The 12,144-nt window shown below is 38.9% G+C and overlaps 1 protein-coding gene across 5 annotated transcripts in view; it reads left to right on the forward strand.

The window, feature by feature from the left end:
• Window positions 1-12,144, forward strand: part of LOC102237337 (VPS10 domain-containing receptor SorCS1-like) — a 164,646-nt gene that overhangs the window by 45,599 nt on the left and 106,903 nt on the right. The gene's annotated exons all lie outside the window — the stretch shown is intronic.

Here is a 12,144-nt window from a genome sequence, read left to right on the forward strand (position 1 = left end):
TTCATGGCTGCATGAAGAGCGACTGTGTGATGTGGAGGAGGTCAAAGGTTGGAATCCCGTCCAGGACTCTTTCTGCATGGCGTTAGCATGCTCTCCTTGTGCAGACATTGATTTTTCCCAGGTACTCCGACTTCCTCCCACAGTTCAAAAATACTCTCTACGTCAAAATGAGCACGTATTTAATGTTAACCGGTGTTCTGGGTTTTTGATAATTTTACTTTATTAGTTTTCTCTCTTAGAAATTTATTACCTTAAAATGTCAGAATGTAATTTCTTATGACGTATTTGGGAAAGGCTGCAAAAAACTGATTATGAGAAATCATAATAATGTGAGAATAAAGTTGTATGAAAGTCATAATGATACAAAAAGTAATTATCAAAATAAAGTCGTAGTATTATGAGAAAGAAGTTGTAAGACAAAATATTACAAGAATAAACTCATAATAATTTCAGAATAAAGTCATAATATTAGGAGAATAAAGTGATCATTTTGTGAGAACTTCTACGCAAGAAATATAAAAAAATATAAATGAGGAATCTTGAGCTTCTTGTGAAGTTGTTCTTTGCTATCGGTGTTACTAATAGGACTGATAATAGATTTCTAAACACTTCTTTAACCATCGAGTATTTCTAAAAAAGAATCATGGATTAGATCATTTGCTCATGTCAGATCTGGATAACAATCAGAATTTTGTTCTCATTAAAACAACCTTTTTCTAGCAATTTCATGACTTTCTTCTGCTAATATTGAGTCTTTAGTCTACAAATGTATTCTCATAATTAAAAAAAAAATAATTTTTGTCCGGCCCAAATACTGCATCATAATTTTTAAACCAAATGAGCTAAAAATAGTTTGAAAAGTAACCTGTATCACTTTGTTGTTATGCCATCAGCGAGATTCCTTTGTATCACGAGAAAATCCTTGTGTTTCCTATAAATCATGTGTGCTGCGCCTCAGAGAGTGGCTCAGAGCTAATATGAATTTCCTCCACCTCGACTCCGTCATAATCAGATTCACCACCTGTTTGTTGAGCTGCTGGGACGATTTTTCACAGCGGAGGCCTAATTGCGCTTCATCTGACGCTTTTTTGTGATAAAATAACTAGATTGTTGGAAGGGCCTCCAGGAATAGCATTAGATTTGCGTTGTGGAGCCATGTGTGCTTGTTTATCACTTTCCTTTGGGCTTTGACTATATTTCATTTCATTTGTATAAAACTGACAGTGATATTGTTGTGTAGAACAGCAGCTTTTGAGTCGGTATCATTCCAGAAAGTTCAGTCGTCCCTCTTAGCATCCATCTGGCTCGGTGGGGGGAATCATTTGAGTGAACACAAATATAATACACAAAATAATAAATATTAAGCAAAATCAAGCAAATTCTGTGTTAGGTTTACAATCCACATGTGAAATTGTTCACATTTCTTTATCAGGCTTTCTTGTGAGCTGGGAGCTGGAGGAATGCAGCTGCTCTATCACCATCTTGAATTATGAATTCAGATTATGTACTGATTTTTCTTTAGGCCCAAATGTAGACACAAACAATTAATGAATGAACAAATGGAAAAACCAGGATTAAATTTTTCAGTCTTTATTTTGAGACTCTAAAAGTTTGATACATATGGAAATCTAAAGATGGCGTCATCCACCTAACAGGAGTTTCCTGCAAAAGAACCAAATTTCCAATTTGAATGCTAAGATTAGCATTGGGAACGTCTGAGCTGCTGCTACATGTTTAGCACTGAGATGCTATTTTAGACTAGAGCAGCTTAATTGATAAGCTAACTTCTTTAACACAACAATAGTCTTCTCCAGCGTCCAATCAGGTCGTGTTGAAGGTAAAATAAACCCCAGTGGAACCAGAGAGGCGACTTCATCGTTCCTGTTTCTGGATGTCAGCTGTGTGTCAGAAATACGGGCATACCAGAAACGCACAAGTACAAAGGTTCCACCTGGGATGTTTGTGTGTACAAAACAAATTCTTACATGCGTCTATGTAATTAATTATTCAAGATGAACGAGCTAACGTCCCAGACCTTCGGTTTCACATTATGTCAAAACATTTTAGGTTTTCCTCAACAAAACACTTCAAGAATAACAAAAGTTAATCAAATGTATCAGGCGTGAAGGAAAACAACGTAAAATTGCTGCTTCAAGATAAAATCTATTATTTAAATTGACAGAAATTTGATTTGATAAATTCTGATTGATTGATCAGGTTTTATCTGTGATAAATTCTGGTCAGCTTGCCTCACTTTGGACCTGTGAAAAGAGCTCATTTGTTTTGGAAAGCAGCTTGTATGCTGAAAACTGGAGGAGAGTGAGCCACTCCAGTCGTAGATGAGATTTCAAATTGGCGGACATGAGTGTGATATTCAGGCAACCGGAGAAGGAAAATTGCATCAAAATGGAAACATAAGCCTGCACGGCCAGAAGTGAGGATTTGCTGATCCCTGACCTTCTGTTTCAGAGCTGAGGATTTTATGTAATGAGATCTGTGCAGTGAAACAACTCTGCCGTCGGACCGCCGGTCTCCCAGAGACGGGTGGGAGCGTCTGCTGCTACAGACGGCGCAGCCAATGGATTTATCACACATTCTGAAATGTGCCTTAGCAGCAGTGGAAGACTCTTTGGGTTAAGAGGGAGCAGAATGGCATTTTGTTGTAATAAAACGACCTGCTTGCAGGTTTAAATGTGCTGAATGCATCATCCACTGGCCCCCGGTTCCAGGGAACAGCTCACCCAAACTCAAACTTGGTTATTGTTGAGTGAAGCTTGGCTCCGTTCAGATGATCCAGCTGAAGGTGTCCAGCAGTTTTACATCCTCTTTCCTCCCTTTTTATATCATTCGTCTCCTTTTTTCTGAGGCTGAACAGATTAACAACGGAGTGTCAGAGTAATGAGACTTGATCTGTCGACCTTCAGTTCAACATCAGCATCCTCTCCTCTAATTGCTGTTTTGGTTTGTTAGCAAGGCTGCATTTCTAACTCTTCCTCTCATTATTCTTTGCCTGATCACTGGGATCAACAGATCACACTTTGAGGAAGTTAAAGAGCTTTAAAGCTAAAAACCCGTCCATAGTTTGGTTAACACCAACAAACATCAGTTTGTTTTAGTTTTCTCTTATTTTAATATGCAGTCAGCAATATTCACTACATGCATAAAATTCAGACATGAATTGCAACAAAGCATAATAAATAAATAAACACCGTCTCAAAAGAAAACATCTGGGCCTTTCATGTTTCTTAAAAAGTAACAAACGTTAGGTTCATGAAGTCTCATTATATTTTTATTCAATTCAGTCCAAATGACAGAAACATTCAATAATTAAATTATTCAATTATTCATTCAATTAGAATATTAATAAATATTTAATCTATTTCAGGAACTTTATCACTAAGTGAGACACATAATACAGGAAGATTTCAGTAAGACGGATGTTTTTCAGCATTTATTTCTGGTAACTTTTTTTCTCCTTACAGTTAATGAAAACATGACATTCACAAATATGTTACAAGTGTAGTTTATTTATACAGTGAATTTATCTGTTTAATCTTCTGCATTTTTGTCATTATTATAAAGAAATCAGTTTTTCTTTGATATTAGCATTTTTTGTATTTCTTTAGTCAAAAAGCCAGATTTTGTTGAAAACATATTGATAGTGTCAAATCTTTACTCAAATTTTCTTCAAAATGTTTTTTATGTAGTTTCTTAAAGCTGTTTTAGAAGACAAACTTTACAGAGAATATTTGTAATACAAACATTACTGTGGTTCTCCTTAAAAACATTGTAAACAAAGGCGAGAAATAATTAATAAGGGCTAATAAACTGGTGTAACTTAAAGACATTTTATTTGTATTTCAATGACCAAATTATAGATGAATACAACATAAGGTCAGGATTCATCAGTTTAAAAACAGTGAATGTTAGTTGCATTCTTTGTCATCAGAAGGATTAATTTTCATCTTAGAAAGTGAAATATTTTATTTATTATTGCACACTCTGAAAAGAAAAAGAACTAGAAATGAAGAAAAACATGAAATATTTATAATATCAGAGAAAAATAAAGTTAATGTTGTGGACTAAAGTGGATTGTGAGCAAAATGTTCCAAGCAGACTGAAGGTCATTCCCTCAGAGCAAACACATGATGCTGCAGCCGCACAGACGCTGAATGTCAGCTCGGGCGAAGGGTGTCTCCGCTGTGGGAGGAAGAGGCTGACATACTTAAAGAAGAACAAATTTAACTAAAGGAGAGAAAACTGCAGAGCTGGAGTCGACAGCGAGCTTCAGAAGACACACACATATCTGGAGGCCACGGCAGAGACGAGCGCTGGAGGTCCTTAAAACAATCACTCCGTGCCACCATGATGGCTCGGCTCGGCTCGCTCCAGTTAGTGCTGGCCTCCAGCTGACCACACAAGCATCATGTTAGCCGGGGTCCAAACGCTCGACACGGGACGCTGCGTTAAAACATGGAACATTAAAGGAAGCTGGTGGCCGGTCTGAAGAAAACTGAACCACAAACTAAATATGAGATGAATGATTGGGACCTGCAAATGTTTTAGTACTTTGGCATATAGCTGCATATTTTGGTAGATTTTAGTAGAACTTTAGGAGTAGTGCAATAATGTGAGGCGACTGCCTCTAAATGAAGTCAAACATGTGGAAGGTGGCGCTCTGGTTCATTGAGAACAAAATTCTACTTTTGGACCTACAAGCAAAGCACTGTGTGGCAACAAACACTCCTAACACAACAAGGTGGTGGCAGCATCATGGTGGGGGGATGGGAAGATGGAGACATATTAATGTATCACAATGGCCTAGTCAAAGTTCAGATTAATCTCTAACTGAGATTGTTTGGCAACACTTAAAAACTGAAGATCACAGATGTTCTCGATCCAAGCTGTCAGTCTGTAGATGTGCAAACTGGCTTCCCTTCAAAATAAAAGTGTTCCTTGAAGTTCGTGCAGCTTTAACTGCAGTGAAAGGAGCAGGTGAACACTAACACACCATAACTACTCATCTGTACACTTTATGAGACAGTGGAAGGTGTTTTTACAGCTGTGGGCTCCAATGACGAGAAATTGATTCTGACCAAAGTTAGTTAAAACTGAAGCTTTTGATTTAAAGACAGTGACATGTTCTTGACACGTTTTTTTGTTGATGTCATCCATGAACACATTCTGACTGTTATGTTGCCATGGAAAAGTTGCTCTGTTGTCAGCGACAGCCCTGTGGTTTTAAATCATCCAAACTGTATTTGCTTTTGTCTCAGTTCAGATTTTAGTCCTTCAGAAGCAAAAGTTCTGGACCAGCGATACTTTCTATTGCAAAGACAAACACAAAGTCACTCATTCAGTCACATCAACAGCTTCAAACCCAACAAGGAATTAATTCTGGTTTAGTCGACAGTTTCTGTTTGATTTTTGAATAAAATTATTTGTTTATTCAATCAAGGCAGATTGTGATTCAGTAGCTCTCAAGGTAACCAAAAAACAAAAAGAAAAATCAAATATATTTTCTTTTAATTTTGCAGTTTTGCTTTCACTTTTTGGATTTTACAGCTTTTTGAAGTTTTATTCATAAAATGGAATTAAATAAATTGAAATTGTTGCCAGGAAGTCCTTCTGGTTTTGAAAGCGGACCCAGCAAACGTTCAAAACAGAAAATTATGCAATCAAAGACAAAAAGAGAACAAACTTCAGCTGCAAAATGTCATGAATCTTGTGGAGATTCTTGTTCTTCCTCCTTCTGGTTCAGTAACAAAGTCCTTGATGAGTGTTTGTCAGACAGACTGGAAACTTACTGGGAACACCACGTCTCTGGTCAAGAGGGCACAGAAACGTTTGCATTTCCTGCAGAGGATGAGAAGAGCACACCTGCCCCCGCCCATCCTCAAGACGTTCTACAGCAGCACCATAGAGAGCATTCTGACCAGCTGCCTCTCTGTGTGGTGTGGAGGCTGCAGCGCCTCCGACTGGAAGAACGTGAGGAGAGTGGTGCGGACAGCAGAGAGGATCATCGGGGCCCCCCTTCCCTCCATTCAGGACATTTCATCCCAGCGCTGCGTGTCCCGAGGCCGAAACATCGTCAGTGACCCCTCACACCCCCACCATGGACTGTTCTCCCTGCTGCCCTCTGGAAAGAGGTTCTGCAGCATCCGGTGCAGGTCCACCAAGTTCTGAAACAGCTTTTTCCCACTTGCCATCAGACTGCTGAACTCTTAACTGGACTGCACTCAAAATCTGGTCTCCACTTTATACCTTGCACATGTACAGAGCTAAATAACTTCTATTTTACTGTCAGTCCTGCACTTTATATTTTATATTTATATTTTATTTTATTCTGGAGTAACCTTATAACATTGGAACCTCAAAACATTGTCCTGAGCCGTATGCAACGAAATTTCATTCTGTATACACCCTGTGCATGCAAAAAGATAATAAAGTCAGTCTAAGTCTAAGTCTAAACTTAAAACTGGACGGTAACATGGAGAACTTCTGGGAGACGGAGAGAGACGGGGACAAATGTGTCCAAAACAAAAAGCCCAGTTGTCACTGCAGCGGTCCTGATTCCCTGCTTACAGAGGCGGCCGTCGCTGCTGGGATCCACCACCGGGAAATCAACAGGAAGACAGAGACATTCCAACTCAGAGAAAAGAAAGAGGCTGCATCTTTACCTCCTCCAACCTGCAGCACCGCTCTGACTCTGGTACATCATGGAAAACCTTCACAGAACGTCAGACTGAAACAAGATGAATTAATACAGGCAGAAACATTTAACAAAAGCTCATTTTAACTGACAGCAGAGTCAGGAGCTGGTCACGCTGCAGAGAGAGTACAGCATCAGAAAATAAAATCAATCAATCATTAAATCTAACTACATGTAAAGAGAAGTGTTACAAGGCCGTTTAAAATCCTTCTATCCTCAGTAAGAACGTTTATTCAAGTGAAAAACCCGTTAAACTGCTGACAGGATCGGAAAACCCAGAAAATGTTTTCCAAGGTCAAAGTAAGAAATGATCAGAAAAATGACAAAAACCTGAGAGTTTCATCTTTAACCTGCTAAAAAAGATCTGTAAAAGGCTTTGAAGGGTTTAAGTTGCTCCTGATTTAACGATAAGATGTCTGGAACGTTGTCCTCTGGACCGGAGAGACCAAAGTAGAGATGTGTGGTCATAACAGCGGATCAGCAGAAACACCAACACAGGCACGGTGGTGGAGGAATGGTGATTTGGCATCAACAGTACAACGATCCAAACACAAATTTACACCAGAAACCCTGAAGAAGAAATTCATCAAGATGCTGAAATGGTCCAGTTAAAGTCTAGACCTGATTGAAATGCTGAGGTGGAACCTTTGATGTCTGCAAAACCTCAATGCTGAAAAGAAAGGCGACCAGATTCCTCCACCCCCTGCCGGGTTAAAGGATGTACTTAGTTTTCCATACATCTGTGTTTTTCTACATGTTAAGATGACTTTTATTGAGCCCTAAGAGGAAAACCTCAGACAGTGAGTCGTTCCGTGGCTGTATTTTCTTCATTTCCTTTTCTATATCTCATATTTACTGTGACATGGTCGGCTTTTTAAAGCAGGTCACAGATTTCCTGCTGAAGGTGAAGAAGTGGACTGCCTCCCAGGCAATACCATCAATCCCACAACTTCTACACAGTTATGGCCTCTATGATGATGATGATGATGGTGGCGATAATGGCGGCAACGCAGCGCAGCAATCCAACAGAAAGGATATCTAAAAAACGTTGGTAAAATCCATCAGTGGAATTTGTTTTGGTCTCCTCTCTGTCTCAGGGCTCTGCTGCTGTTTCTGGGATTTCTTCAGATTAAGTCTGGTTTGTGATCCACTGAGGCGCCTTAACAGGAGAAACTCACCGTTAAACAGTCTGACTTTTACATGAGCAGGAATGAAAAAAACAACAAAATAAAGGCACAAAATCACCTCTAACAAGCTGAAAGACAAAAGAAATGGCCTCTGACTTTTAATATTGTTGCTAGGCTCAGCATAAAATGAGTTATTTTTCATTTATAACCACATCTTATAAACTTGGTGGTTGAATTTGTGCCTGTTGAAAAGTCAATGATTAGTTATATAGTTTATATTCAAAGTCCTATATAAATATTATAAATGGATTTCTATGTTGGTAGTTTGTGTTAAGAGCAAAAGATGTACTTGAACTATTTTTCAAATGATTATTTTTTTGTTTTTATCTTTTTTCTTTTGTCACAAACTATTGATAAGAATATTTATGGTTTAACAGAACATGGTTATTGGATCTTTAGCAGCCGTATTAATTAAATTCATTCCAACAGGAAATGAAACACAACTCGCATCATCTGAGGTTCTTCAAAGAATTGTTGTGCATTGTGACTCCATCAGTGGTTGGCAGCTCTGCTAATCCGCCTCCTTTGCTTTTGATGCTCTTCTTTAACTCTGTTGCCGGGCAGAGAGACGTTGGAGTCGGGTTGTTTGAACTTCCTGCGCCTCTATCTGCTGAAGACGGGCAAAAGTGTTGTAGCCACACAGTCTGTTGTTTCTCCCCTATCAGTCCTCCAAGTGCCTTTCTTTGTTGCCAGCAGAGTAGAAGAGGAGGGGGGAGGTGGTTCGGTCCAAAGTCTGGATGCCTCGCGTGGGAAATGGTTTCTTTGGTTTTCTGACTGTGGCTCAGAGGGAAGAGTTGTCTGGAAACGGCAGCAACGTTTTGAAGTCAAGCAGCAGCCCAGCGATGCTGTTCATCAGTGTGTGAATGTGTGACCGGTGTGTGTTCAGATGCGTGACCAGGACTTTGTAATATAAAGACACTTGCCACCAAATAAGATGTTTTTCCAATAACCAATAACCGGTCTGAACGGACCGGTTAATAAACTGACTTGATCCACTTCCATATGTGGAACTAAATCAGATATCTGATAGTTTTCAAACTCTTTGCCGTCTGAACAAACATGTTGCATTTAATCTGATGTTTATGTCATTGACATGAGACATGCATCATAATTCTGCACCAGAAAAAGCCAGATGCAGTAAATCCAAACATAATGGCTGAAAATAAATGATATTTATGAATAAAATGTGTGTCACATCACATCTGTGGACATCGTAGCTCCATCTCTGTTTCCTTCTCACTCCTTAGTCTTACAGATGACAAACATGGCAACGTTTGGTGTTTTTGTTTCTGTGACAGTGTTACAGCGCCACCGATTGGCCCGGTGTACATACTGCAGCGTTCACAAAAGGTTACGGTGGTCGTCTCTGTGTGGACAGGATGCAAGGAAGCACAGGATGATTAGATCTTACTATATTTATATTTCTTTCTATTTTGTGCCCAGAAAAACTTTGATTTAAAAAATAAACACAGACTGATGTTATCATATTATTGTCTAATATATCTTTCTAGCAAACATCCACAATAATCTGTTCCCTTCACTGAAAAGACAAGAAAATCCTCAGAAAAATAAAACCTGAGTCACATTCCAGAAGCACATTCTTGTTTTCAGACGTCTTGATTTAAAATGAACCTCAAAGCTAAGCTGCAATTACATCCCCAAGCCTTGAGTCAATTTTTAATCATGAAAGGTAAATATGGAGCCTGTGAAACGGAGCAGGCAAACTACATGCATGTGCAGAGAGTTGTAGGTTTGATCCAGGCCCTTGCTGCTTTAGTCGCTCCAAAATCCTCAGCTAATCGCAAAATCTTCTGGATCTACAGCAGAAATTACATTTCTCTGAATACACTGACACCGAAGCACAATAAGCCCCTCGATTCATGTTTCTGCAGCCTCAAAGATCTGAAAATCTCATTTATTCAGCAGAAATATGAAAACCTGGCAGAGATCGCCACATCCGTCTCATTGATGAAAGCGGACTGGGACCTTTTAAAGGTTTACTTTGGGTTTTGGTGGTGGGGGTGATAATGAGGGACGTGTCAGTATGAAACCGTTCTGCCTTTACTGAGCTAATTCACCTGTGACAGATTTATTTTAGTCCTATTCACCGTTTTTTCTGATAATATGGAAAACATCTTGTCCTCAACAAGGTCAGCTTCATATTTATGATAAACCTGATCAATATGATATTATTGATTTCGCTGTAAAGCCTCTTGTCCACATGCTGCTCCCATCAGCTGCTCTTAGCTGACCTCAGACACCAGACTGGTTGATTTGAGCTTTTTTCCAGCGGGCAGGAAGTCAGTCTGCTTTGTGGTAACAGGAAACCACGATGAGCAATTAGAAACACATGCAGATAACACGGTGGTTATGGTCGACCAATAACTCTGAGCTTTATCGCCCTGGTGGCAGAACTGGATCCAGAGTTTGCCTCCACTTGGTGCGGCGCTCCGCCCTCAGAGAGCTCCTTATTAATTTATGCATTGAGCTGGAAAAGGTCCAGTGTGAAATTTCCGACAGCCTCCACTCACTGCTGCCAGCTCAGATGATACCGCAGTGAGTGATTGGATGGTGTTAGAAATACCATTAAAACGTTTAAAGTGGCAGGCAGGAGCCAGTCAACAATAAATCACTCTGTGGTATCGATGTGTTTTATTTCCTCAACAGAACTTTGGCTTCAGGCCGTCCAGCTGCTTCCTGAGCTGATAACAGAGAAACACAAATAATTAAAACACGTACAAGCAAATCTGCTGTTGTTGATAGGTTGGCTTTTATTATTACTAATAATAATATCTTAAAATATTGTTATGAGTTAACATGTCTTGTTTTATTATATGTTTCTGCTTTTTGAAGCATTATTACACATTTTTTATTTAGTTAGTCAACTAAATATCCAGTTTATAAATAATATTTAGTTCTGAACTGCTGAATATTTACATTGTAAACCAGCTATTTAGTTAGCTCAGAGCTAAATGTTTAGCTGAATGTGTTTGACTGAACGGCTCATCCTTCGTTTTAAGACTTGCTGTTTACTAAATGTCCAGGAAAAGAGGAACTAAACGATGATCAGGTGACATGAAGCAATTTGAAAGCAGGAGTTTATAGAGGTATGTAACAGCAAGCTTTTATTTTGATAGTCTACTTCTGCTTATTGGCAGGTGAATTTCCATATTACCTAAATATTTAACTGTGAGCTAAAAATTCAGCTTGTAAAATGAAACATTTTAGTTTTAAATTTTGACATTTTAAATGAATGAATAACATGAAAATATGACTTTGAAACATGAATCCCCATGTTTTGTTTGAATAATTCACATTATTGCTGTTAATTTTGGACTTTGTAACTATACAAACATATTGTTATGGATTTTGCTGAGACGTAGTTTGATCCTGTTTCTGATGAAGTTCAGAGCAGCATTAACATCCGCTGTGCGTTCAGAGGCGAGGTTCAGAGTGAAGGCCTGTGGCGCTCTGCGTCAGGCTGACGGCCGCCTCACACACACACACACACACACACACACACACACACACACACACACACACACACACACACACATACTGGTTTTGGTGGATTAGAGGGACACTTTTTTCAAACCAGTTTTTTGCAACACTAAACAGTCACCCCTTTCCACTTGTGCTAGGAAGACCTACTAAGTTGTCAAAAATCTTGTTTGAGTTACACAACATAGATCTCACTTGAAAATTTAGATACACACATCAGAACTCAAAATACAAGAACCTGACCCAATGCTGTATTAAAAGGACATACGATAATGAGGTGCTTGGCTCCGCCCATGACACCAACAGTAATTGTCAGGGCCAACTTTATTTATCAGGACCACGGCATACACAAACATGAAATGTATTTGTATTAAGTCCAAACATGGAAATATGGAATATAACTACGCAGAAAGTGGACTGCATTTACAGCACCTTCTGCTCTAAGAACTAGAGCAACAATTCTATTTGTGAACATAAAGGAAAATCTGTGAATGCCAAAATTAAATGAATTACAGGTCTATTGTTAAATCAAAAAGATAAAACAAATTGTGTGAACAAGATGAACTTACTCATAGTATCAGTAGAAATACTGGATTAATTTATTGAAAGTACTTTCAATGTTACACCCTGATTTCTCACAAAATCTCTTATGTTTTGGATATCACAACTAGCTAGAGCAGGATCCTCAGCCTTTTTGCATTGCTGGCATTCTATCATAGTGGCCAGTTGTCCTTTCTTGATGTG

Source organism: Xiphophorus maculatus, chromosome 5, assembly GCF_002775205.1.
Source record: "Xiphophorus maculatus strain JP 163 A chromosome 5, X_maculatus-5.0-male, whole genome shotgun sequence".
NCBI classification, from domain to species: Eukaryota; Metazoa; Chordata; class Actinopteri; order Cyprinodontiformes; family Poeciliidae; genus Xiphophorus; species Xiphophorus maculatus.